This window comes from Amblyraja radiata, chromosome 20, assembly GCF_010909765.2.
Source record: "Amblyraja radiata isolate CabotCenter1 chromosome 20, sAmbRad1.1.pri, whole genome shotgun sequence".
Lineage (NCBI taxonomy): Eukaryota > Metazoa > Chordata > Chondrichthyes > Rajiformes > Rajidae > Amblyraja > Amblyraja radiata.
Genome location: NC_045975.1, coordinates 5,356,720 through 5,382,540, shown reverse-complemented (window position 1 = coordinate 5,382,540; position 25,821 = coordinate 5,356,720). Strand labels below are relative to the sequence as shown.

Here is a 25,821-nt window from a genome sequence, read left to right as displayed (position 1 = left end):
ACTGCCACTTCACAATGCCAGAGACCCAGGTTGTCAATACTATCCCGGTCCATCACTGGTTCTGACCTCCCCACCATCAAAGGGATGTACGGGAGTCAAAAAGGCAGCCAGCGTCATCAGAGACCCACACCACCCTAGCCACACTCTCATTTCACCCCTGCCATCGGGAAGAAGGTACTGGAGCCTGAAAACCCTAACATCCAGATTCAGGAACAGTTCCTTCACTGCAGCCAATAGGCTAATAAATACAACAACCTCCAATAAGCTCTGACTACTTAGACTAATCATGCACTATTATTGTTTGTTGGTTTTTTGTACACGTATATAAATGTGTGTATATTTACAGTATATGTATATGTGTGTGTGTGTATATATACGTGTGTGTATATATAGTATGTGTGTGTATATACGAGTACACTACAAAGCCGTGCAGGTTTGTAGGTTAATTGGCTTCGGTAAAAATTGTAAATCGTCCCTGGAGTGTGAAGGATAGTGTTAGAGTAGCAGGGATCACTGGACAGTGCAAACTCAACGGGCCGAAGGGCCTGTTTCTGCGCTGTATCTCTAAATTAAACTAACCATAGGAAAGCTTTAGTTTGAAAAAGTTTGTCTTTAGGAACTCATAACTTTGAAGTTAGGTGAATCGATAAGAAACACCCAACTTTTGTTGTTAACATTTCTTTAAAACACGCTGAGACTGGCCGTCCAGGGTACAAGGAAAGTTTGAACTTCGATGAGAACAGAGTGAGCTTGCATATTCTGTCTTCCTGCTGTTGGCGTGGCTTTAGAAAGGATTTTGCACTGTGTGGTAGGAAGTGAGGATTAAGGCAGCACTGCTGGGTAGCTGATGGTGACGTGAGATGCAGATAGCCGATGGTACAACAGAAGCCTGGGCTAAGGATGAATTAGCTTGTCGCAATGCAAGCCGCTGTGAGGTTGCATGATGCAGTGATCATTAATTAAATTCCGTCTTTATCGCCATGTTTCATTTTTAGTTCATTCTACTTTTCAATTAATTAGCTCAGTGCAATTACATCTCCTTTGGCAAACGCTGGGGATTGAGGGGAAGAAAAGGCTGGATTAATTTAGTGAGTCAAACAATATCCCTGGAGGTTGTGGGCCATAATGGGCTCCACCCTTCCTTGGTCATCTGATGCTGGCCCTGATTTATTCTGGCCTTTTCCTACCTCTGGGTTTCTTTCACCCCCTTAATTTAACACTTCTTCAGGCGAGTCTTGTGTACATTGTCGATCCTTCATCTCCATCCATCTGGTGATCTCTTGCCATGAAGGAGCTTTGGATATGGTGTAATTACAATTTGTTTTAGAGATTTTGGAGACAAGCGTGGAAATAGGTCCATCAGCCCACTGAGTCCACGCCGACCAGCGATCACCCCGCACACTAACACTATCCTGCACAATGTTTACAATTTTACAGAAGACAATTAACCTACAAACCTGTATGTCTTTAAGGGGCTGTCCCACTGCGGCGACCTAATTGGCGAGTTTAGATGAGTTTGCCCTCGACTCATGTTCGCACCATGGTCGACACAAGCTCATAGGAGGTCTATGTAACTCTCCTTCATGCTCGAGAGTAGCCCCCGGTTACTCGAGGCCTCAGCTAGGTCGCGGCGTATTTTTCAACATGCTGAAAAATGCCCACGTGTAAAAAAAGGTCGCCATGGAAAAAAATCTATATTACTTGTAGGTTTAGTCGAAGCAGGTCGTAGTAGGTCGGCATGTTATTCGTAGGTAATCGAGGGTAGTTGAAGGCAGTCGTAGATAGTCTTCAACATAGTCGAAGGGAGATCGAAGGGAGATCGAAGGAGGTCGTCTTCACTCTCCACTATTCGGTGTCCAATTTTCCCGTAGCTAGTTGTAGCTGGTCGAAGCTGGTCTTCAACATGACATTTTTTCAAACTTTACTAAACTCTTCTAAACTCGCCAATTAGGTTGCTGCAGTGGGGACAGCCGCTTGGGAGTGTGGGAGGAAACCGGAGCACCCGGGGAAAACCCATGCAGGTCACGGGGAGAACGTACAAACTCCGTACAGGCAATAGACAATAGGTGCAGGAGTAGGCCATTCGGCCCTTCGAGTCTGCGCCGCCATTCAATGTGATCATGGCTGATCATCCCCAATCAGTACCCCGTTCCTGCCTTCTCCCCATATCCCCTGACTCCGCTATCTTTAAGAGCCCTATCTAGCTCTCTCTTGAAAGCATCCAGAGAACTGGCCTCCACTGAGACAGAGAATTCCACAGACTCACCACTCTCTGTGAGAAAAAGTGTTTCCTCGTCTCTGTTCTAAATGGCCTACTCCTTATTATTTCAGGTTGTGACCCTCCTTCAGAGTTACTCCAGCACTTTGTCATTTATTTTGGTAAACCAGCATCTACAGTTCCTCGTTTCTGCATTGATCCCTCAGCTCTTGGCTTCTACAAAGACAAGTGTGCTATCTATCTGCCGTATTCACCACTATATCGTGCTTTTCAGGTATTTTCAGTGGTCTGAGCAAAACCTTCACGGATAAGTAAGGATGTTTTGTTTTCACATTTTCTAGAAATAAAGGCAATCGTTGCCTTGTTTCTAGGTTGTATTTTTGGACACAGTAGTGGAATGCAAAGTACTAAAACCTTCAGTGAATTCTGTTGAAGTGACAGGACAGGAAAGCCAATTATTATTTGTTTCTTTGATGTCAATCTCAAGAACTCTTTGGGTCTTTCTCAAAATAGGTTCAATTTTCCTCTCTGGATATCACGGCCAGCAAGATCGGGAGGTTTGTTACTGGCGTGTCATGTGGCGTTATGTGCTGTTAATGAAACAAGGCTCAAGGTTACATAGAGCTTCTTCCCTCTTGGCCTGCTTGATGTTTCGTTAGAAGTCAAAAATAAAAATTGTCAGTCGGCAACAGTAGCAAAGCAGCTCCCGGCTGCTCAAACATCCCAGCGTTTGTTTGTTTGTTTGTGTGTGTGTGTGTGTGTGTGTGTGTGTGTGTGTGTGTGTGTGTGTGTGTGTGTGTGACTGTCTCTGTGTGTGTGTGTGTGACTCTGTGTGTGTGTGGGAGAGAATGTGTGTGTGTGTGTGAGAGACTGTCTCTGTGCGCGTGTGACTGTGTGTGTGGGAGAGAATGTGTGTGTCTATCTTTGTCTGTGTCTGTCACTCTGTCTCTCTTTTTCTTCTCTGTCTCTCACTGTCTGTCGTTCACTGTCTGTCACTCACTGTGTCGCTCACTGTCAGTCTGTCTGTCTCTCTCTCTGTCTCTCTGTCTCTGTTTCTCTGTCTCTCTGTCACTGTCTCTGTCACTCTCTGTCTCTCACTGTCTGTCTCTCTGTCTCTGTCCGTCTCTCCCTCCCTCTCCTCGTCTCTCTCTCTGTCGCTCTCTCTCTCTCTCTCTCTCTCTCTCTCTCTCTCTCTCTCAGTCTCTCGCTCCCTCTCCCTGTCTCTTTCTCTCCCTCCCTCTGTCTCTCCCCCTCTCTCTCTCTGTCTCCCTCTCTCTGTGATACGTAGTGTGTGTGTGTCTGCATGTGTGCGAGAGAGAGAGAGAGAATATGAATTCCTCTTGACGGTTGATCAGATATTTTGGGGGCATCTGGTTGGTGTGACACGGGGAGAATGAGGAACGGCCTCTGGGGAGCATGAAGACTGATGTCCATCTTGTCCGGTTTAAACGATGCCTCCTGCCAGCTGATCATCCAACCCTGATGGCAATTTGAAGACTTAAATAAAACACACACAGAGCAGCAGGTCCTTCTGCTTCTGTGAAGGTGGAAAATAGATTGCCATTTTGAAACTTGACATGGGGTTTTGGTTTGAATTTTAGTTTTTTTAAAAAAATGCATCCCCTCTACTGGTGAAACGTGTCGTAATGACCTTCCCTGTTGTAAATGAAGGGGATGGTGAATTTTTCAAAATGAAGAATAAAAGAACTGCAGATGCTGGTTTATACCAAAGACAGACACAAAAAGATAGGCCAGCGATCCCCGCACATTAACACTGTCCTACACACACACTAGGGACAATGTTTACATTTACACCAAGCCAATTATCCCTCAAACCTGTACGCCTTTGAAGTGTGGGAGGAAACCGAAGATTTCGGAGAAAACCCACGCAGGTCACGGGGAGAACGTACAAACTCCGTACAGACAAGATGGCACAATGGGCTAAGTGTTCGGCTGGCAACCGGAAGGTAGCCGGTTCAAATCCCGCTTGGAGTGCATACTGTCATTGTGTCCTTGGGCAAGACACTTCACCCACCTTTGCCTGTGTGTGAATGTGTGTGAGTGATTGGTGGTGGTCGGAGGGGCCGTAGGCACAGATTGGCAGCCACGCTTCCGTCAGTCTGCCCCAGGGCAGCTGTGGCTACAGAAGTAGCTTACCACCACCGAGTGTGACTGAGGAGTGAATGAATAATGCGATGTAAAGCGCCTTGAGTATTAGAAAGGCGCTATATAAATCCCATCCATTAGACAAGCACCCGTAGTCGGGATCGAACCCGGGTCTCGGGCGCTGCACTCGCTGCAAGGCAGAAACTCTACCGCTGTGCCACCGTGACTGCCCGAGTGTTGTGACTTTGGCAGTCGTCTATTATTCACAGAAAGCTTCCACAACAGCCATGTAATAATGACAGCAGTGACGGTTTCACAGTATTGGTGAGCAAGGGATGAATATTGGCCTTGACACCAAGATAAGGTTAGACAATAGACAATAGGTGCGGGAGTAGGCCATTCGGCCTAGAATAGCAAGAATGTCCTTCCTCAAATTAGAGGACCAAAACTGCACACAAGACTCCAGGTGTGGTCTCACTCGGGCTCTATACAACTGCAGAAGGACTTCTTTGTTCCTATACTCGACTCCTCTTGTTATAAAGGTTGAGATAGATAGATAGATTCTTGATTAATACAGGTGTCAGGGGTATGGGGGGGGGGGGGGAGGGGGGGGGCAGGAGAATGGGGTTAAGAGGGGGAGATAGATCAGTCATGATTGAATTGCAGAGTAGACTTGATGGGCCGAATGGCCTAATTCTGCTCCTATCACTTATGAACCTATGAACTATAATGCCCCTTTTCTGCAGAATAGTTCCATGGGGGCTCTTGTGTCTATTAAAGAGAACAGGCTAGCCACTGTCCCAATCTATATGCTGTATTGGAGATGTTCAGGGGGAACATAGGCCCTTACGAGCATGAAACTGGGGAAATAGTTGAGGAGAAGTGAAATAAATATTCTGCAGTGGTCTCGGCCGCAGAAGTTCCCACATGTAATCCACTGATAATGAATGAAGCCAGCGTTGCGCTTCAATTCTTCTTGTTCAGGTGAACTTTGACAGGGAGAACACTGACACACACAGCATGCCAGAGGGGGAAGAGTCACTGTCCCTGTACATAAAGATCTCCAGCAAAGGTCACTGGTTTGTACTTGGGTCTGATTCTTCTTTTCTCCTTTCCCCGAACCTGAGCCGTAATCCCACTCCTGCTGCCTCACATGAAACTGGTTCACTTTATAGACCACTGTCAATATTTTTGTGTCGAAAGGAACTGCAGATGCTGGTTTACACCGAAGAAAGACACGAAAATCTGGAGTAACTCAGTGGGTTGGGTGGCATCTCTGGAGAAAAGGAACAGGTGACAATAGACAATAGGTGCAGGAGTAGGCCATTTGGCCCTTTGAGCCAGCACCGCCATTCAATGTGATCATAGCTGATCATCCCCAATCAGTACCCCGTTCCTGCCTTCTCCCCATATCCCCTGACTCCGCTATCTTTAAGAGCCCTATCTAACTCTCTCTTGAAAATATCCAGAGAACCGGCCTCCACCGCCCTCTGCGGCAGAGAATTCCACAGACTCACCACTCTGAGTCTGTGAAAGATGTGACGTTTCGGGCCGAAACCCTTCTTCAGATTGAGAGTCAGGGGAGAGGGAAACGAAAGATTATAGAAGGTACATACTGTGGAACAAATGAATTAAATATATGCAAAAAGCAACAGATGATGATCCAGGAGAGATAGAGCTCACAATGGTCCACTGTTGGCTCTGGGAAGGTGAAATTCAGCAGGATGACAGTAAAAGGAGTATGACGACTCGGGTGGGAGAGGGGCGGAGAGAGAGAGGGTTACTGCAAGTTAGAGAAATCAACATTCATGTCGCTGGGTTGTAAACTGCAAAAGCGAAATATGAGATGCTGTTCCTCCAATTTGTGTTTGGCCTCGCTCTGACAGTAGAGGAGGCCCAGGACAGAAAGGTCAGTGTGGGAATTCGAAGGGGAATTGGTATTTGTCAACCGGGAGATCCAGTCGGCCAAGGTTGTCTGAGCAAAGATGTTCAGCGCCATCATCGCTAACGGTGTTCAGTATGTTCTCACAGGAAGGAAAGAGAGGAGAAAGATTCCTCAGTCCACATGAGGAAGTGGATCACCCACGTGTGTGTGAAATGAAATTGTTAATGAAATATAAAACAGCAGATTTGTCATTTATTTAAGGTAATAATAATAATACATTTTATTTATGGGCGCCTTTCAAGAGTCTCAAGGACACCTTACAAAAATTTAGCAGGTAGAGGAAAAACATGTAAGGGGGAATGAAATAAATAGTAGAGACATGACTAGTACACAAAGTAAAGACAGAATTCAATTCAAAACACAATATGAGGCAATTAATGCACAGATGAAAAGTGAGGGGGACGTGGGGCTAAGGATAGGCAGAGGTGAAGAGATGGGTCTTGAGGCGGGACTGGAAGATGGTGAGGGACACGGAATTGCGGATCAGTTGGGGGAGGGAGTTCCAGAGCCTGGGAGCTGCCCTGGAGAAGGCTCTGTCCCCAAAACTGCGGAGGTTGGACTTGTGGATGGAGAGGAGACCGGCTGATGTGGATCTGAGGGACCGTGAGGGTTGGTAGGGGGAGAGGAGGTCAGTGAGATATGGGGGGGCCAGATGGTGGAGGGCTTTGTAGGTGAGGATCAGGATTTTGTAGGTGATCCGGTGGGAGATGGGAAGCCAGTGAAGTTGTTTGAGGACTGGAGTGATGTGATGCCAGGATTTGGTGTGGGTGATGAGTCGGGCGGCTGCGTTCTGGACCAGTTGGAGTCGGTTGATGTAGGTGGAGCTGATGCCAAGGAGAAGTGAGTTGCAATAGTCCAGTCGGGAGGAGATGAAGGCATGGATGAGTCTTTCAGCAGCGGGAGGTGTGAGAGAGGGTCTGAGTTTGGCGATGTTGCGGAGATGAAAGAAGGAGGTTTTAATGACATGACGGATGTGAGGCTCAAGGGAGAGGGTGGAATCAAAGATCACGCCAAGGTTGCGGGCCTGGGGAGATGGGGAGACAGTGGTGCCGTCGATGGTGAGAGTGGGGTTATTGATTTTGCTGAATGTGGCTTTGGAGCCTATGAGGAGGAATTCTGTCTTATCGCTGTTGAGTTTGAGGAAGTTATGTTGCATCCAGGTTTTTATAGCTGACAAACAGGAGTTGATATGGGAGAGGGGGGGGTTGTGGGAGGATTTGGTGCCGAGGTAGATCTGGGTGTCATCGGCGTAACAGTGGAAGACCAGGTTGAAGTGGCGGAGTATCTGACCAAGGGGGAGGATGTAGATGATGAAGAGGAGGGGGCCGAGTACGTAGCCTTGGGGAACGCCTTGAGTGACTGTGGCTGTAGCAGAGGTGTGGTTGTGGAGAGAGATGAAGTGGGATCTGTTGGAAAGGTAGGAATGGAGTCAGCTGAGTGCAGAGCCTTCAATGCCGAGGTCTTTGAGTCTGGTGAGCAGGATGTTATGGTTCACTGTATCGAAGGCTGCGCTCAGGTCGAGGAGGATGAGGATGTTGAGGGAACCAGTGTCAGCAGAGGTGAGGAGGTCGTTGAGGACTTTGAGGAGAGCAGTTTCTGTGCTATGGAGGGGGCGAAAGCCAGATTGGAGGGGTTCAAGTAGGTTATACGCAAGGAGGTGGTGATGAAGTTGCGACGCAACGATACGCTCCAGGGTTTTTGAAAGAAAGGGGAGGTTTGAGATTGGGCGGTAGTTAATGAGAGAGGATGGATCAAGACTAGGTTTCTTTAAGATTGGTGTGACAGCAGCAGTTTTGAAAGCGGAGGGGACAATTCCTTGGGACAATGAGGAGTTGAAGAGATTAGTGAGGTAGGGGCAGAGAACGGGGAGGCAGGACTTCAGCAGGGGAGTGGGGAGAGGGTCGAGGGAGCAGGTAGTGGGTTTGGAAGAGCTGATGAGTTTGGAGATTTCAATAGGGGTGACCAGGTCAAACTGGGAGAGGAAGCAGTGTGGAGGAGGGGTAAGGAGGTCAGTGGAGATGTTGAAAGGAGGGGCCTTGGTAGGTGGTGGAGTAGATGCTGGGGAGTCGGGTACAGGGGATAAAGATTGATAGATGGTGCTGATTTTATCAGCGAAAAAGTGGAGGAATGAGTTGCAGAGATCCGGAATAGAGGTAGGGAGAGTGTTGGCTCGAGGCTTGAGGAGGTTGCCCACCGTGGAGAAGAGGGTTCTGTGGTTTAGGCAGGGATCGGTGAATATGGAGGAGAGATAGGCAGATTTTGCAGCAATTAGGGCATCTTTGTAGTCAGTGAGGTGGAGTTTGTAAGCTTCAAGGTGGATTGTGAGGGATGATTTCTTTGTGAGTCGTTCAAGTCGGCGACCAGTCTGTTTCAGTTTACGAAGTGCAGGTATGTACCAGGGTGAAGATGTGTTGAAAGTTACGGTTCTTGTTTTGAGGGGGGCCATAGTGTTTTATTGTCATGTGTCCCAGATAGAACAATGAAATTCTTACTTGCAGCAGCACAACATAAACATGTAAACATAAAACATTGTAATCAATATATTAAATGAGAAGAAAAGTTCTGTGTGTGTACACATATCTGTGCACTCGTGTGCACACATGCACGCACTCGCGCACACATTCACACACAGACACGCACACAGACACGCTCACACACAGACACGCACGCACATACACACACACGCACGCACACACAGACACGCACACGCACGCACACAGACGCGCACACACACACACACACACACACACACACACACACACACACACACACACACACACACACACAGGCGCACACACACACACACACACACACACACACACACACAGGCGCGCACACACACACACACACACACACACACACACACACACACACAGATAGACAGGCGCACATGCAGACACACAGACAAACAGACACAGAGATAGACAGACACACACACAGAGACACACAGAGATACAAATAGTTGATATGTTGAGGAGCAAATGCATTGCAGCGCAGTACTGAGTCAAACTGGTCTTGCTTCACGGCGTTCTCTGCTCTGGCTTCATTGATCTCAGCTGGCAGAGTAGCGGGGGGTTGCAGTTATTAGCTTTGGCTGGATTGTTTGAGAGGTGACGGGTGGTGGAATTGGTAGGATTCCCACTCGTGATTGTGATCCTGCAACCTTTACTGTCGGCACAGAAGTGCGGCGCTCGAGTGGAGACCAGACTGGGCCCATCTGGGATGTCCTCTGCCCCTCCTCTCTCTCCACCCGTACTGCTCAGTAGCCATCTGGGTTTGCAGTGGAAGAGCAATTACCAAGACCATTTACCCAGAGTAAATTGGTGCCATTAGAAATGTACTGAAACATATGCTGCCATTTTCAAAAGAGGAGATTTTTTTGGGGGGCTGTTGTGGGGAGACAAGGAAAATTTGAAATGACAAGAATTTTTTTGAAAATAATTTGAAACGGGCGCAGCGGTAGAGTTGCTGCCTCGCAGCATCAGAGTCCAGGGTTCGATCCTGACTACAAGTGCTGTCTGTAGGAAGTTTGTACATTCTCCCCGTGGCCTTTGTGGGTTTTCTTCGGGTGCTCCGGTTTCCTCCCACACTCCAAAATCATGCAGATTGGTAGGTTAATTGGCTTCGGTAAAAAAAAATGGTAACTTGTCCTGAGTATGTGCGATAGTATTAGTGTACAGGGATAGCAGGTCGGTGCAGACTCGGTGAGCTGAAGGGCCTGTTTCTGCCGTGTAACTCTAAACTAAAATTGTTTGAACTAGCATGAAGAAGGACTAACATGTGTTCAGCTGTGACAGTGAAAGATTCCAAAATTAGTTTTTGACTTGTGCAATGAAGGGACATTTTAAGTCAGAATTTCAACATTGCTGGGGCTACAAGAATCCACATGTGATACACGCAGTACTAGCATAACAGGCATGAAGAAGGGTCCAGACCAAAAATATCACCTATCCTTGTTCTCCAGAGATGTTGGTGGCTGACCCATTGAGTTACTCCAGCACTTTGTGTCTATCTTTGATATAAACCAGCTCTTTGTTTCTACATTTTACTCTTTGTTAACTTGGGCGTGTACGGTGGCGCAGCAGTGGAGTTGCTGCCTCACAGCGCCAGAGATCCAGGTTCGATCCTGACTATGGGCGCTGTCTGTGCAAAGTTTGTAAGTTTTCCCCGAGACCATGTGGGTTTTCTCCAGGTGCCCCCATTCCAAAGACATGCAGATTTGTAGCTTAAATGCCCCTAGTTTGAAGGATAGAACAGGTGTACGGGTGATCACTGGTCGTCACGGATTTGGTTGACCCATTGGCCTGTTTCCACACCTTATTTCTAAACTAAATCAAATGAGGAGAGCACTGAAACATATGCCGCAACTTTCAAAATAGGTGGTGATTTTTTGAGGGGGATAGGGAGAATTTGAAAGGACAATTGTTTGAATGAGCATCCTGTTTGCACAGGACATGTTTGAAATGGATTGATCTGAATAAAGTTGTTGGCGTTACATAAAACATGTTTGCCTCTCATCACCCTCGTCTAATTAATGTCAGATCAAAGTTTGACCTGTGGGGGGTTTTGATGTCCGATCTGCATCTGTGTTCGTTCCCTGTCAATGTTGAGCTGTCCCACCTATTTACACTTCCTGATGTTTCTGTCCTCAGAATTGTGCTTTATAGTTAGAATTTAGCCTTTTGCGTGTTGGATGTTGAAGATATCCTGAGCTTTCTGCAGAACATTTCACCATTGTTTCACATTCATCCATTATACAGCTTCCATTTTAATTTAATTTAACATAGAGATGCAACATGGAAACAGGCCCTTCGGCCCACCGAGTCTACGCTGACCATTGATCAGGTTCTAGGAGCATAAGTAGCCCATTCGGCCCATCAGGTCTACTACGCCATTCAATCAAGGCTGATCTATCTTTCCCTCTCAATCCCATTCTCCTCCATTCTCCTCCCGTTCTATGCTATCCCATCTTCTCATTCACTCCTTGCACACTTGGGGCAATTAGCAGAGGGCAACGTACCCACATAAACCCCACGTCATTTTGGGATTTGAGGGGAAACCCGGAGCATTTATTGAATTGCAGTTAACTTTGGGGTGGAGAAAATGTGGCCATTGTGATGGGCCGAGCCACTTTGGTCTCGAACCATCGTTTGTCGAGCTTGAGCACTCACGTGGGCCTGGCGTGATCTGGGCCAAACAATCAACGCTGACCTGGGTGGTCAGCTGGCGGGGGGCAGTGGACAACGGAGCTAGTCTTCACTTCACAGTCAACTTGCCCTTTTGTACTAATTGTTGAGTTGTATCGTTTAAATATTACACTGAGTGTTTATACAACATGTGAACCTCTTCACTATAATATACTTGGAACCTGAAGCTGACAGAAGGTAAGCAGAATATTTGTTGTTCCTGGTCGGGAGAAATGGAGGAAATGAAAGGGCCGATGTTGTTATCATCGCAGTTCTGTGGGAAAGTGCCATGAGAAGGGGAGTGGTTGGTGGAGCTGGATATTCAGAGCGATCTACTATCAATACATCATTCCAATGTTGTACGTGTTCAGCTGTGACAATGAGAGGCCCAAATTAGTCTTTGATTTGTGGAATGAGGGGATATTTTAAGCCTCTTGCTGGGGCTACACGAATCCACATGTGATACACTCAATCAATGACTGAACATTTTTGAGCATTTTCTCTCTGTGTCGGTTCAAGATGTGGGTGTGAAGGTTTGAAAAAAAAAAATACCTTGGAGGCGAATGTCAGCTTGTAGATAGATGGCTTTTAAAGGACTTCTGATCTTGACAAATGTTTTCTTCAGTATGTAATCTTACCCTTTGCATGTACAGAGGCACCCAGGTGATTCATCTGTATTTTGTGACTGTGTCACCGTGGGAATAGGTTTTGCCTTCGCCTTCCTTGATATCCATCTGAGTGGGTTTCTGGTTGTGTGTTGAATTATGAACCTGGTGCTCTGTTTGGTTTTATGACCAATGCACCATTATCCCAGTAATTGCTCAATAATCAAACAGTTTTAACTGAGCTCTTGAGCTGCAGTGCAGTGTTCAGTTTAGTTTACTGTCTCGTGTGCCGAGGTAGTGAGAAGCTTTTTGTTGCGTGCTATCCAGTCAGTGTCATAGACAATAGACAATAGGTGCAGGAGTAGGCCATTAGGCCCTGCGAGCCAGCACCGCTATTCAATGTGATCATGGCTGATCATCCCCAATCAGTACCCCGTTCCTGCCTTCTCCCCATATCCCCTGACTCCGCTATCTTTAAGAGCCCTATCTAGCTCTCTCTTGAAAGTATCCAGAGAACCTGCCTCCACCGCCCTCTGAGGCAGAGAATTCCACAGATTCACCACTCTCTGTGAGAAAAAGTGTTTCCTCGTCTCCGTTCTAAATGGCTTACCTCTTATTCTTAAACTGTGGCCCCTGGTTCTGGACTCCCCCAACATCGGGAACATGTTTCCTGCCTCTAGCGTGTCCAAGCCCTTAACAATCTTATATGTTTCAATAAGATCCCCTCTTATCCTCCTAAACTCCAGAGTGTACAAGCCCAGCCGCTCCATTCTCTCAGCATATGACAGTCCCGCCACCCCGGGAATTAACCTTGTGAACCTACGCTGCACTCCCTCAATAGCAAGAATGTCCTTCCTCAAATTAGGGGACCAAAACTGCACACAATACTCCAGGTGTGTTCTCACTAGGGCTCTGTATAACTGCACAATGCGTGATTACAATCGAGCCATTGTATAGAACAGTGTATAGATCGTAGTTAAAGAAATGTTGCCGTAGGAATAGAGATTTAAGAGCATGGTGCGATTGTAATATTTGATTGCAGATCTGCTCCTGTGGTGAGCACGCAGAGATTCCCCTTGGTTTGGCATCATCTTGGAAGCAATTTTATGATATCCAATTGTCACAGATGACAAATCATTTTTAGTTTTAGAGATACAGCATGGAAACTGACCCTTTCGGCCCACTGTCCGCACCGACCTTTGATCACACCAGTTCCATGTTATCCCACTTTCTCACCCACTTTTACAGAGACCAATTAACCTACATTATCCTACATCAGGAAGATTATTCCCGATGTTGGGGAAGTCCAGAACTAGGGGTCACAGTTTAAGGATAAGAGGGAAGTATTTTAGGACCGAGATGAGAAAATCATTTTTTACACAGAGAGTGGTGAATCTGTGGAATTCTCTGCCACAGAAGGTAGTTGAGGCCAGTTCATTGGCTATATTTAAGAGGGAGTTAGATGTGGCCCTTGTGGCTAAAGGGATCAGGGGGTATGGAGAGAAGGCAGGAACGGGGTACTGATTGGGGATGATCAGCCATGTGATCATTGTGGCCCCTGGAGAGAGAAGTTTTTTTGGCCTTCCATCACAGCAATGTGATGGATGTTTATGTAAATTATGTTGTGTCTTGGGTCTATTTGTTTGTAATGTATGGCTGCAGAAACGGCATTTCGTTTGGACCTCAAGGGGTCCAAATGACAATAAATTGAATTGAATTGAATTGAATTGAATCATATCGAATGGCGGTGCAGGCTCGAAGGGCCGAATGGCCTACTCCTGCACCTATTTTCTGTTTCTATGTTTCTACATACCTGCACGTCTTTGGAAGTGGTGAGCCTGTGGAATTCTCTGCCTCAGAGGGCGGTGGAGGCCGGTTCTCTGGATGCTTTCAAGAGAGAGCTAGATAGGGCTCTTAAAAATAGCAGAGTCAGGGGATATGGGGAGAAGGCAGGAACGGGGTACTGATTGGGGATGATCAGCCATGATCACATTGAATAGCAGTGCTGGCTCGAAGGGCCGAATGGCCTACTCCTGCACCTATTGTCTATAGAATGGGGAAGGAGACCGGAACACCCGGAGGAGACCCACACTGGTCACGGGGAGAACGTACAAACTCCACCCACAGTCAGGATCGATCCCGGGATATCTGGCGCTGCAAGGTAGCGACCTTACCGCTGCACCACCCTGCCGCCCTTATAATGGATTTCAGTGCCTTCATAAATGATGTTGAAAACAAGTGTTCACACTATTGTTTCTGCTTGCGGTTGACAGCGTAATGAAAAAACTAAGACTTGATAGCAAGAGCTCAGGATCTTTCAACTTGTATCACACTGTATTTGCAGATGCACCATCGTTTCCTGCTGTCAGGATTGTAAAGCCCAAGGCTTGTTCTTTGAATGACTGGGCTTTCTCACAATCCGAGTCCATATCAATTTAATTTATTTCGGCTTTGAAATCTCAGCGAGATAACGGAAGCGCTGAGGCTGTGCTTACAATGTTCGGCCAAGCGTACGGTTCACCTGGGAGCAGGCGACATGACTGGGAAAGGTTATAAGCTGCTGTAGTACCATTTGCAGCTGATTATTTAGATTCCATTCTGTTTTGAATCCCACCGGGAACTAACACGAAGCTTTGAGACTGAAGCAAAGCAGCCAAGAGGAATATATTTCATGTGAAACGGGCAAATAAGGAGAGGGAAAACAGGAGGCTTCTCGGAAGGTTATAATTATTGTAGATTGCTAATCCCTGCATTAGTTTAGAGATACAGCGCGGAAACAGGCCCTTCGGCACCGACCAGCAATCGCCCTGCACACTAACGCCATCACACACACACACACACACACACACACACACACACACACACACACACACACACACACACACACACACACACACACACACACACACACACACAGGACAATTTTTTACATCCATGCAAAGCACATTAACCGACAAACCTGTATGTCTTTGGCGTGTGGGAGGAAACCGGAGTTCCCGGAGAAAACCCACGCAGGTCACAAGGAGAACGTTCAAACTCCGTACAGACAGCACCCGAGGTCAGGATCGAACACGGGTTTCTGGCGCTGTGAGGCAGCAACTCTACCGCTGCGTTGCCGTGCCGACCCGGCATTGTGCTTTAGGAATATTTTGGTGCGGCAATGAATAAAAGTAGATCCATTTCAAAATAATCTCGCGGATAATCTGTAATTCTGCTTTCTCCTCTTTTCCAAAGAACCTTAGAAACCCTTCTCTGGACCAAATGTGGCTGCACCCGTTGTGTGACCTTGTTTGGTCTTGTTTGATTATTTCTCTATCAGTTACTGGATGACATTTTTCTGTATTAAAAACACCGAACAAGTGCGATTTCACTTGCAGAAACAGCATGAGCTGAGTTTATGATTTTAAACTTTCCCTTTAATGCTTAATAGTATTGCGTCCTTAAGGCAATCAAATTTTAAATAAAATGTAATTTCATTGCAAATGTTATCTGTGTGCAGTCTGCTATTTAACTGTCAAATGTTCACTGGCCGATTTGAAATTAATCCTGATTTTTGGAGAGCTGACATTTAATGCTTCATTGGCTGCCTTACATCAGACTTTTTTCAATTTTGAGAAAGAGAAAAGTAATATTCTACATATTGCATCGCATTTGTATCGTAATCATTGAGCCCGCTTAATGAGTTTTCATATGTGTTACATATTTTTTATGGAGCATTGATTGTTCAATATTACTGATGCCTTAGACACAAAAGTCATGGAGTGACATTAATATCCATGGGTTAAGTAACTGTCCTAGTGGCTGCACTTTGAGTGCCTTTGGTTTAGTTTAATTTTGAGATACAGCATCGAAAAAGGCCCTTTGGCCCACCAAGTCCATGCCGACCATCGATCACCCGTTCACACTGGCTCAAGAGTCAAGAATGTCTTATTGTCATATCCTCCTAATAGAACGATGACATTCTCGATGTTATCCTACTTTTCCATCTACCCTCTACACACCGAGACCATGTTTTACAGAGGCCAATTTACCTACAAACCTGCATGTCTTCAGAAATATGGGAGGAAAGCCTAGAGGTCATACGGAGAACATGCAAACATACATGCAAACAGCACCTGAAGTCAGGATTGAACCTGGGTCTCTGGTGCTGTGAGGCAGCGGCTCTCCCAGCTGTGCCACTCTGCGGCCTATAAGCACGTATGATATATTTGATATAGTCGGTGCTTCTTTTGTGATGGTACAGCGGACCGACTCCTCTAAGATGTTGAAAGCTGGTTAGATGTCCAGCAGCCAGTATCATCAATATGAACTGGGCAGCAGGGTGGTGCAGCGGTAGAGTTGCTGCCTCACAGCGCCAGAGACCCGGGTTCGATCCTGACTATGGGTGCTGTCTGTAGAGAGTTTGTACCTTCTCCCTGTGACCTGCGTGGGTTTTTCCCGGGTGCTCCGGTTTCCTCCCACACTCCAAAGACGTACAGGTTTGTAGGCTAATTGGCTTTGGTATAATTTTAAATTGTCCCGAGTGTGTGTAGGATAGTGTTAGTGTATGGGGTCTGCTGGTTGGTGTGGATTCATCTGAAGAAGGGACTCGACCCGAAACGTCACCTGTTCCTTCTCTCCAGAGATGCTGCCTGTCCCGCTAAGTTACTCCAGCATTTTGTGTCTATCTACGGTGGGCCGAAAGGCCTGTTTCCGCGCTGTATCTCTAATCTGCAACAACCAGGTTCAAGAATAGCTACTTCCCCTCAGCCATCAGGCTATTAAACCTGGCTCGGACAAAACTCTGATTATTAGCAACCACTTTCTGTTATTTGCACTACCAGTTTATTTATTCATGTGTGTATATATTTATATCATGGTATATGGACACATTTATCTGTTTTGTAGTAAATGCCTACTATTTTCTGTGTGCTTAAGCAAAGCAAGAATTTCATTGTCCTATACAGGGACACATGACAATAAACTCACTTGAACTTGAACTTGAACTTGATCTAAACTAAACTGTTAGTGTCGTACTGACAGCTTTTTGCCAACTAAAAGCACTGTGTGAAATTAAGTACTATAAACATTGGTTTCATTATAAATTACCTCATCATAAATCTTTTACAAATGGCCATTTTGAATCTCGAGGATACAAGCCTTGGGATGGAAGACTTTGGACTTTCAACTACAATACAATACAATTTATTTGTTGTCATTTGAACCCAGATGTTCAAACGAAATTTGGTTTCTACAGTCATACACACAAGAAAAAGAACCAAGACACAACACAATTTACACAAACATCCATCACAGTGAATCTCCTCCTCACTGTGATGGAAGGCAAAGTCTTATCTCTCCCCTGCACTCCTCGTTCTCCTCCCGATGTTGGAGTCAAAGCCCCCGGCGGGCGATGGTAAATAAGTCCCGCAGCAATTATAAAGCCGCGCCGGGTGATGCAAGGCTGCGCTCCGGGTCTTGGTGTTGGACCCCCGGCGTGCGCTACCAAGTCCCGCGGCCATTTAAAGCCGCGCCGGGCAATGTAAGGCCCCACTCCAGGTCATCCTCAACCCCGCGACTCGGGCGGGAGAAGTCGCCGTTGCGGAAGCCCCGGAAAGCGGTCTCCCAGCAGGGACCCGCGGGCTCCCGGTGAAACCGTCCACCAGGCCGGCGGTTGGAGCCTCCGAACTTCAGGGTCGGGCCGCAGCAGCGTGCCACCACCGCTCCTCCCGCTCCGAACTCGGCCAGCTCCACGATGGTGAGTAGTCCACAGGCTCCGCGACTGAAGCCCCAGGTCGTTCCGGTTGGAGGCCGCTCCACAATGCTCGGCCCCAACGACAACGGAGACCCGACAGAGAAAAGGTTGGGTTCTCCGTGCAGGGGAAAGATTTTAAAAGATTCCCCACCCCCCGACCCCCACACACATACCCAGTTTTAAAAATAAATAAAAACTACATACAAACGAGACAAAAAATAAAAATACGACAGAGGGACTGCAGAGGCCGCTGCGACGTGAGTTGTTTTGTGAGGTAGGTGGAGAAGTTGAGAAAACCTTTGTCATAGAATCATGGCTTTTTACTTTTTAAACATCAATTAAATTTATTTATCAATATATTTATCATTAAATATCGTATTCATACATACATATATATTTATCGGAATCAATTTTGTTTTGTTTCAAAGCTCTTTTATATTACACTGTAGTATAATGCTTTACCGCTTAGTGCTTCAATAATCCAATTATTTTTTAAGACACTAATTAACGTCAATTGTGTAACATACGGACAAATTATTAAGCATGTTCCACAGAGAAAAAAAGAAAAATGAACTAACCATGAAATTAAATAAAATTAGAACTGTTTAAATATGCCCACTGAATAATTCTGATATAAAGATTCTAATCTCCATTCAAATTCCTTCATTTTTTGGTATTAATTAACCTAGAAATAGCTTTTCTCAGTAGCAAGAGGTGAATGCTTGATTTGTTCATATGTCATTCCTATATATAGTGTTACACCAATTATTTGAAAATAACGAGATGAGATGTGTTCAATTAACACAACATCCAACTGGGTTGAACTGTGGTTTCCTGGGCCAGTTGCAGCCTTCAATCCACTTGCAAAGGCTTTGCATCCAATTGAGACACCTCAGCGATCTGTAACCTTTCCTATGTCATCGTCATTGCCTAATCCCGTTATTCCTTTCCTTTATCATGTTTTTATACGCCGTAAATGGCTCGATTGTAATCATATCTTATCTTGGTGGATAAAAATGCTGGAGAAACTCAGCCGGTGAGGCAGCATCTCTGGAGCGAAGGAATAGGTGATGTTTCGGGTCGAGACCCTTCTTCAGACTTTAAGCTGACTCGTTAGCATGCAACAAAGGCTTTTCAGGATTGAGATGGTAAATGGTCCTCCTCCTTAGTTTAGTTGAGTTTTGTTTCGAGATACAGCGCAGAAACAGGACCTTCAGCCCACCAGGCCCGTGCCGACCAGCGATCACCCCGTACACTAACACTATCCTACACACATTCGGGACAATTTTCACTCTTTACCGAAGAAAATTAACCTACAAACGTGTACGTCTTTGGAGCATGGGAGGAAACTAAAGCTCCCGGAGAAAACGCACGTGGTCACGGGGAGAACGTACAAACTCTGTACAGACAGCACCCGTGGGCAGGATCGAACCCTGGTCTCTGGCGCTGTCAGGCAGCAACACTCCCGCTCCATCCTGTTCCTCTAAATCAGATTTTCCTCGTACCAAGAATGGGGAAGTCATGTATGATCTTCAATAGACAACAGGTGCAGGAGTAGGTCATTCGGCCCTTCGAGCCAGCACGGCCATTCAATGTGATCATGGCTGATCATCCCCAATCAGTACCCCGTTCCTGCCTTCTCCCCATATCCCCTGACTCCGCTATCTTTAAGAGCCCTATCTAGCTCTCTGTTGAAAGTATCCAGAGACCGGCCTTCACTGCCCTCTGAGGCAGAGAATTCCACAGACTCACCACTCTCTGTGTGAAAAAGTGCTTTGAATTGGCTAAACAAAACGATTCATTTAATAAAGCGGAATTTTTTTCTCAAATAGCAGTTAATAGCAGGACGATGGGCAAATGGGCATTTTGAGTTAGTGAACGTCGGGCGTAATATTTCTCTGCTGGTGCGTTCTTTAATCTCGCGGCTGCAGAATAGCTGTTAATTATTCAGTTGACTTGACTGTTGTGATGCAAATTGTGGCATCTTTCTCAGTGACAGCGCAGGGCGAGATGAGAGACGAGGAGCAGGTCTCGTTGACCAGCTGCTGCGTGTGTGTGTGTGTGTGTGGAGTGTGTGCGTGCGTACGTGTGTGTATTTGCCTTCCTAGCGTTTTTCCTTGTTGCTCTTTACTTCGGGACGTGGGAAGGGTTGGTGATGAGGTAGGGGGAGGTTGATAATGGTGCAATAATCCCGTCCCCAGAGGGTCGGGGGCACTGAGCAGCATATCTGATCGGCATGCACACAGCTGCTGGCATGCGTAATGTATGGGCAGGAGGTATACCTCGGGGAATGTTTTTGTCTCGTTTGCTGGCTCCTGCTGTTGTTATCTCATTGGAAGCAGTAGGTCGGGTTAGGGAGGGTAGGTGCTTGTGATGATGGACGGTGGACTTTAGTTTATTGTCACGCGTACCGAGGTACAGTGAAAATCTTTTGTTGCGTGCTAACCAGTCAGCGGAAAGACAATGCATGATTAAAATCGAGTTATTTACAGTGCCCAGATACAGGATAAGGGAACAACGTTTAGTGCAAGGTGAAGCCAGCAAAGTCCGATCAAGGATGGTCCAAGGGTCACCGATGAGGTAGATAGTAGTTCAGGACTGCTCTCTGGATGTGGTGGGATGATTCAGTTGCCTGATAACAGCTGGGAAGAAACTGTCCCTGTATCTGGAGGTGTGCGTTTTCTATACCTTTTGCCTGACGGAAGAGGGAGCAGAGGAAAGAGGAAGAATGGAAAAAGAAGGGTCTCGACCCTGTAAACGTCATCTATTCCTTTTCTCCAGAGATGCTGCCTAACCCGTTGAGATGCTCCATTTCTTTGTGTCTATCTCGAAGGATAAAAAAGGCCAGGTTCTCCATGCAACAAAAGACACCAAAATGCTGGAGTAACTCAGCGAATCAGCATCTCTGGAGAAGATGGAGAGGTGACATTTTGCGTTGGGTTTCCTCTTCAGGGGGTCTTGACCCGAAACGTCACCTATCCACGTTCTCTGGAAATGCTGCCTGACCCCGTTCAGTTACTCCAGCACTTTGTGCCTTTTTTTTCGTAAACCAGCATCAGCAGTTTCTTTTTGTTTCTGCAGGTTCTTGATACAGTCGACATTGGAAACGCTTTATGATATTGCAGTTTAGTTTCGTTGAGAGATACAGCACGGAAACACCTCGGAGACCACATTGACCATTCACACTATCACTAGTTATTCCACTTTTGCATGTGCCACCTACACATTCGCAGCAATTTACAGGAGTCATTTAACCTCCAGAACTGTGTCACAAAACCTGTCCGATTTCTAATACCGAGCACAGAAAGCATCTAATGGGAGCTGTATTAAATAACCACCACGAGCTATAAATATTCAATCTATTCAGCATAAATCTTCAGGGATTTTGTTTTGATCAAGGATTGAACGGCAAGGATATTTGTGCAGATTGCTTCACTGGATTTTTTTTTCATCCTCAGAGCAATGATTAAACCTGATCCATTACACTTGCAAAGAATTGACTATTTGTGTCTTACTGACCTTCCTAATTTGTGCTGCAAGATTCGTTCCCCTGTATCATGTCATCTGATTCTTTCTGATTATTAATGATACTGTCAAAATGTGCAGAAAGGAACTGCAGATGCTGGTTTACCCCGAAGATGCACACAATGTACAGGAGTGGCTCAGTGGGGCAGGCAGCACCTCTGGAGAGAAGGAATGGGTGACGCTGTGGCTTTAGTTTTGAGCATTGGAAGCATTCTCTAATCAAACTAATAGCATTTAGAAAACATTTGGACAGGTGCATGGAAAGGCAATGTTTAGAAGGAATATGGACCAAACACAGTCTGAAGAAGGGTCCCGGCCCGAAACGTCACCCATCCTTTTTCTCCAGAGATGCTGCCTAACTTGCTGAATTAGTTCAGCACTCTGGGTCTATCTTCGGTAAAACCAGCATCTGCAGTTCCTAGGTACACAAAAATGCTGGAGAAACTCAGCGGGTGCAGCAGCATCTACAGAGCGAAGGAGATAGGCAACGTTTCGGGCCGAAACCCTTCTTCAGACTCAATGCAGTTCCTATCTCCACTAGTTTAGTTTAATTTATTGTCACGTGTACCGAGGAACAGTGAAAAGCATTTTGTTGCGTGCTAACCAGTCAGCAGAAAGACTACATGATTACAATCAAACCATACACTGCGCAAATACATGATAAAAGGAATGATGTTTTGTGCAAGGCAAAGTCTGATTAAAGATAGTCTGGAGGGGGGGGGGGGGGGGGGGCAGGTTGGACTAGCTTAGATGGGGCATCTCTATCACTATGGGTAAGTTGGGCCAAAGGGCCTGCTTCCATGCTGTATGATTGATTTGTTGTAGTCCCTATCCCTTCCCAACAAGTGGAAAATCTGCCAAACAGCAATTGGTGAAACAACACTGCATTCACATCGGGTTTTGGAATTATCTTCATATAGATTTATGTGAGAAGCTTGCAGAGTTAATGGAAAGTAACCAGAGCTGGTTTCTAAACACTGAGGACAGTTTCCACACAGTAATAGATTGATGCATCAATTGTATCTATTATCTATTGATGCCAATAGATTTTGTAGAGAGTTCTTTCATCGGTCAATTGAATTGATCTAATACAGTGAAAGAATCTCAGCAGTTGTGTTAAGCAACTGCGCTTCATGTAATTCCAAATGTTTCATTCACTTTGATAGATTAGTTTAGTTTAGAGATACAGCCCCTTTGGCCCACCGAGACGGCACCGACCAGCGATCCCCACACATTAACACTATCCAACACACACTCGGGACAATTTACACTGATACCAAGCCAATTAACCTACAAACCTGTACGTCTTTGGAGTGTGGATGAAAACCGAAGATCTCGGGGAAAAAGCCCACGTGGTCATGGGGAGAACGTGCAAACTCCGCTCTGACAGCACCTGCCGCAGTCCAAGCTGTGCGCAGAAAATGTCTGCATCATTTCTAACAGAGTATGGACTCCATTTTCTTCCAATATAAATATGGTAGGATGTCACAGTGACACAGCTGGTAGAGCCACTGAAGTGACACAGCACTAGAGACCCAGGTTCAATCCTAACCTCGGGTGCTGTCTGTGTGGAGTTTGCATGTTCTCACTGTGACCGCATGGGGTTTCTCCGGGTGCTCCCATTTCCTCCCACATCCCAAACACGTGTGGGTTTGTAAGTTAATTGGCCTCTGTAAATTCCCCCTGGTGTATAGGGAGTGGATGAGAAAGTGGGACATGGAACTAGTGTGAACGGGTGATCAATGGTGGGCCGAAGGGCCTGTTTCAAATTTGCATCTTTTAATTCAATTTAATTAATATTGATTTTTTGTTGCCACATGTACCAAGATAGAGTGAAAAACTTTATTTTGCGTGCAGCCAGGCAAATTATGAGTGGAATCGGTGCTGGCTCGAAGGGCCAAATGACCTCCTCCTGCACCTATTTTCTATTTTCGATGTTAATCAAACCATTCCCAAGTAGCTAGTCCAAAGGAGAAAATAAACAGAATATAGCATTACTATTGTAATGAGAAAGTGCAGTTTAAAAAAAAGTACAAGAGTTGTATTGAGGTAGATTGGAAGATTAGGATTAGATTTGTGATGGTTCAATAGTACTTTATTGTCACATGCACTGAGGTACAGGAACCTGTTTGTGAATCTGGTGGTATGAACTTTCACGCTTTTGTACCATCTGCCTGATGACAGAGGGGATGACAGGGGTGTTATAGGTCCTTGATAATGTTGGCTGATTTTGGCTAGTAGTCTTGTGGATAAAAGTATTTTAGATATCCTTCACTGCTCTGCTTCCCTTTACGCAATGGGGCATGAGAGGCAGATGCAAACAGTTGACATGATGCTCAGCAGCGTGGAAGAAGTTGGAGTCTTTAGCACCGTTGGGCCAACAGGGGCAACGACTTACCACATCATTCACCTGAGAAGTCAGATGTCACTGCTAATGGAAGCACTGATGCACAAAGAGTGCACTCTGTGGAAGTTAGTTCAACTTTGCATTTTATTCTGAAGTAGATGCAATAAATAATATGAGTTACATCCATGGGGAGAGCCTTCTGCCAATGGCAACGTTGGCTGATATGTGGCCGGGTAGACACTTGGGATTAAAGTGATCTGACTGAGCTAGGTAAGTCATAAAGTCATCAGTAATAGGAGGAGAATTAGGCTATTTGGCCCGCCAGGTCTAATCTGCCATAAAATCATGGCTGATCTATCTCTCCCTCCTAACCCCATTCTCTGCCTTCTCCCCATGATCCATGACACTTGTATTAATCAAGAAAGTGTTAAGCTTGCATATTTTGTTTTCCTATTTTGGGTTCTGTTCTGCGATGCTTCCTCAGTTATTTTTCTGCCATGGTAATTTTAATCATTAATAAAAGGAAACTTAATTCTTGTGCGTCATTATGAGTTGCTTCTGTGAATCCGGGTGCTGTCTGTTCGGAGTTTGTACGATCTCCCTGTGGCCGCCTCTCCCTTCAGGCAAGAGGTATCGAAGTGTGAAACGCACACCTCCAGATTCAGCGGACAGTTTCTTCCCGGCTGTTATCAGGCAACTGAACCATCCTATCTAGAACTAAAGAGTGGTCCTGAGCTATTATCTACCTCAATGGAGACCCTCAAACCATCTTTAATCGGGCTTTATTGGACTTTAACTTGTACTAAACATTATTCCCTTTATCATGTGCCTGTACACTGTGGACAGCTCAATTGTATTGTATTGTCCTTCCGCTGACACGCACAAAAGCTTTTCACTGTACCTCGGTACACGTGACAATTAACTAAACTAACTAAAGTACAAATGTCACCATTGTACCAGAACTCCCCCAAATTTGGCCTCAGTCTGTTCAGTCTGAGCAGTTTGTGTAGGAAAGAACTGCAGATGCTGGTTTAAATGGAAGGTAGACACAAAATGCTGGTGAGGCAGCATCGCTGGAGAGAAGGAATGGGTGACGTTTTGGGTCGAGACCCTGATAGCCAGAGGTGTGTGTGACCCTGGGTTAGATTACACAGGTGATTTCACCACTGCTGTTCCAAGTCTGATGTTATCAAAGCAGGTTCTGCTCACGTGACAGGGAGGCTGTGGGGTGGTTTATAGACAGCAGCCTGAATGCAGTCTTTGTCCCAGCCAGAATATCCATTACCACGGTAACAGCTAGGCTGTTGATATAGACTTTATTTTAGAGTCCGCCCTGACCACGATCACCCCGTACACTAGTTCTATCCGCCATTAAAGTCCGTAAATTCATCACCCGTAGTCAGAATCGAACCTGGTTTCTGCCTTTGTAAGAGCAGCAACTCTACCCCTGTGCCACTGTGCTGCCCCGAATAGATGCTGGTTCTCTGATACTGTTGCTAATTTTACTTCTCCTGATGCAAATGTTCCTATGGTTGGGGAGGGGTGGCACAGTGAAGGCTACTCGCTTGAAACCAGTGTAGATAGGGTTAAACCTAAAAATCTAGAGTAACTCAGCGGGTCAGACAGCATCTCTGAAGAAAAGCGATAGGTGACACTTCTGAAGAAGGGTGTCGACCCAATCAGGAGTTTCCTCCCGCAGGCCATCAGGACTGTCAACTCTTATCTCACCAGGGACTAATTTACTATTGTGTCTTTTAAATTTTTATTTTTTAACATGTAATTACTGATTCTGTTCTGTAGTTTTTGCACAATCCACAGGCATTGCCACTTTTATCTCACTGCACATCTTGTATGGGTATGTGACAAATAAATTTGACTTGACTTGACGTCACCTATTCCTTTTCTCCATAGATGCTGTCTCACTCACTGAGTTACTCCAGCTTTTTGTGTCTATCTTCGGTTTAAACCAGCATCTGCAGTTCCTTCCTCCGCTTGGATAGGGTTGGAACTGGAATAAATGACCAGGCCAGCACCAGAAGCTGACAGTAATCCATCTGACATACGAGATGGACCTAGCAATGCTATGTCTTGCCTCATTAGCACTTTCTCTTCTTTGCTCTGGGTTTCACCCCAAGCTCACAACAGAAGCATCCAT

General features: G+C 45.9%; 1 protein-coding gene and 1 long non-coding RNA gene across 3 annotated transcripts in view; one reads left to right on the top strand and one right to left on the bottom strand.

Annotated features, from left to right (window-relative positions):
* Positions 1–25,821, top strand: part of nav2 (neuron navigator 2) — a 603,312-nt gene that overhangs the window by 61,103 nt on the left and 516,388 nt on the right. The window lies entirely within an intron of this gene.
* The window catches only part of LOC116984528, a 48,157-nt gene continuing 25,660 nt past the window's right edge, over positions 3,325–25,821 (bottom strand). The window contains exon 3 of the long non-coding RNA XR_004415056.1: positions 3,325–3,363. This is a non-coding gene — a long non-coding RNA (uncharacterized LOC116984528). The remainder of the gene's footprint in view (positions 3,364–25,821) is intronic.